Genomic DNA, 3,286 nt, shown 5'->3' on the forward strand with positions numbered 1-3,286 from the left:
CCCCCTTAAAGAGCCCTTAGGAGCATCGCTAGTCTAGCATGAGGAGCCATGAGTATGTTGAGAAAACATGAAACCAAGTGATTGGCCCAATGCTGCCTAAGTACCCTTATTCCTCATGCCATCATCAGCAACAAGTAAAACTCTTAACAATTAGACTAGTATTAAAAACAGGAAAAGGGTTTATTCTCGTTGAATATCTCTACTTTCCTTCTGTTTTCATTAGCTAGTGTGGGATGCGAAAGCATCAAGATGCAGAACACATGAGGGTTCCTTGAATCCACAAGGAGAAGGGTCCGAAACCTACTTGAAAATAAAAAGACAAAAGTCTGAATTTTATTGATTGAATAATTGTTAAAAAAATGTGTACAGACTTAGGAGCCTATTTAAGGGCCCCATGAAACTTGAAAAACAAGAAAATATATTTTAAAATAACTCCTAATTAATACCTAACCATAATAGGAATCAAATTTAACCTAAAAAACAATAAAAACACCTAAAAACAAGGAAATAAATCATCTAAACCTAAAATAACCTTTTTTAAGTAAAAATATCAAAATTTAAATAATTATAAAAATTAAATTGTAGATTCTGTCCTACATTAGATCCCTCCACTTGAAACAAACTCGTCCTTGAGTTGATGGTTGAAATTTGAAATCTTCTGTGACAAGAGAACGAATACTTTGAATACTTCATCTTCCTTGTATTCTTACCAAACTTGAAAGTCATCAATTGGGTAACTTGAATTTCTTGTCCCTTGATCTTCATGCAATTGAAAATATTCATCAAATAAGAGTCAATGATCAAATCAAATTTTTCCACCCCAATAAAATCAATAAACTTTGTTTCGGCCTCTCCCACCAAAATAATAGGAGCTTCAACGTTGAATCATCTAACTTGATTTCATCAAGATCGTTGACAACTTCTTATATAATTCCTTCTTTAATGGTCTCTACGATCTCGACCTCAAGATCTTTCTCTATAATAGGGTCTTTATTAATCCCCTCCATAATCTTGATTTCAGGTTCTTCTTCTATAACAAAGCCTTCATTAATTTCCTCAAAAATCTCTGTATTTTCTTCTTTGACTTCTACATATTCTTCAAGAAAAGTATTTTCTTCAACATGTAATTCTTCTCTTAATGGTGGAATATATGGCTCTTTAAAATAATTCAAGTGTGAATTTCTTGGCCAATAATAATCATATATTGTATACGACAAGATTTCTTCACAATACAAAGGATAAAATTTGATAGCAAGCATCTTTTTCTTCCTTGGCCATGAGCAAATTTTGTCTTTACCTTGTCGGATTCTATCAGATTGTACTTGTTCCCACCAACGTAAAGCATACTCACTAAGTTTATACAAAGCAAGCCCAACTTTCTCTCATAATAAATATTCTCAAAGTCAAATAAATCATCTAGATCAAGTAACCAATCAAGAAAATCTTCTTTATAAAAATAACCATTAAAACTTGCAATTCTTTTATAAGGCCTATATGAAATTTGCTTACCAATAGGTTGCTTGTGAGTTTTGTTTCCATGACAGTTATTTCTATTGTTTCTATGCTCCAACGACAGCACCCTAACAAAGATATTTGTGAGTGCTAGCTGTACGTCACGTAATACTTGCTAAGTTTTCTGTCACCGAAATTGCTACCGTCTCATACGTCAACCACCAGACCAGAATAAGTCAAGGCTTTGATACATGGCCGGTGTTACTTTATGCTCAAGGGGTTCAATTGAACCCCCTAACTTGATTTTTTTTTTTTAAATTGCATATATAAATTTTTTTTACTAGTATAATTTACCCCTGAAGATATGTTTGTACACTCTGACTTAAATTTTGCACACCCTAACCACATATTAGCCCAACCCAAAATCAAACAACAACATAGATCACAGGTCTCTCTAAAAGTAAAAAGAGAATGTTTGTAAGTCGTAGGTGTCTCTCTTTATTATATATTTATATTATATATGTGTGAGTGTGTGTCTAATACTAATTGTGTGTGTTATTTTTTATTATGTTATTTGTGTGAATTGTGATGTATGTGAATGTGTGTTGTGTACTACAAATATAATATAATTTAATAGTTAGAAAACACGGAGGGTTTGTTACATGTGTCTATATTATTATCAAGTTATAATAACTTTTTGTTATAAAGTTAGTGATTCAAGAACCAAAAATAGTAAAATTAGTAATTGTTTAAGCATTTTATTAGTTATGTAGATACTTAATGTATTATTTATGTATGGATGAATGTGGACGTGTGCGCCAATTTAATATAGTGACAATGGGTTGAGTTTTGTCATTTAATTTAAAATATTTTTTTATAAAAAAAATGTTAAATAAATAATGACAACTTCATAAAAATTAAAAATGTTGTACAAACTTAATAAAATAAAATAGTCACACTTACTAACATTGACAATTGATAATAAACTATCTTGTAATAATTTTAAAATATGAAAACTCAAAAGAAAATTATAAAACTTCATATATTTGTATTTTTTTTTTCTTCGAGAATTCAATATATTCAAATTCTTTTTTTTTTATTATTAAATTTTGTTTAGTTTAAGTTTTTTAATGACCCCCTGGAACCAAAAAAAAAAAAAAAAAAGACTGAATATATTAGCTATGTTGTAAAGATATTACTAAAGATTAAAAATACATGTATTTCAAGATCTATCTAACAAATCAACAGAATCAGAGGTGACAAATGTTTATAGCCTTGTAAAGAATTAAAGTTAATGGTAATGTGCCATAGACTGCATCCCTGAGTTAATCCAATAAAGTTAATGGCTGATGTTGAAGCGTAGCAAAAATGTTGTCTACAGACACCAATCAATACAAAATTGGCAAATAGCCACCAATTTTTGTGGTCGCCAAGGAGATAGCTGTCATGATTGTGCTCATCCTATGCATTTTTGAAGTAGGTTTCATCACAACTGTCGCAAGGGTTGAGAGTTCTGAAATCAAGACCATTTCATACACTACTGAATCTAACGGCAGTAACTCTTGACTTGTCAACATGGTAAGGCAACATCTTTTAAAAAAATTTAAAAATAATTCACAACTTAAAATAACAAAGTTATACTAAAGTTCATTTATTATTATTGTGTGTTTATATATATATATATATTATAGGTGATGTTATATATTAAAAGAATTATTCATCTATTATATTTATGTCAATGTTTCAGCAAAAAAAAAAAATATTTATGTCAATGTAAGTGTTGTATGACTCTATCACTATAACATGACTGTCCACCTACCCCAACCACCACACT

Source organism: Quercus lobata, chromosome 4 (genome assembly GCF_001633185.2).
Source record: "Quercus lobata isolate SW786 chromosome 4, ValleyOak3.0 Primary Assembly, whole genome shotgun sequence".
Lineage (NCBI taxonomy): Eukaryota > Viridiplantae > Streptophyta > Magnoliopsida > Fagales > Fagaceae > Quercus > Quercus lobata.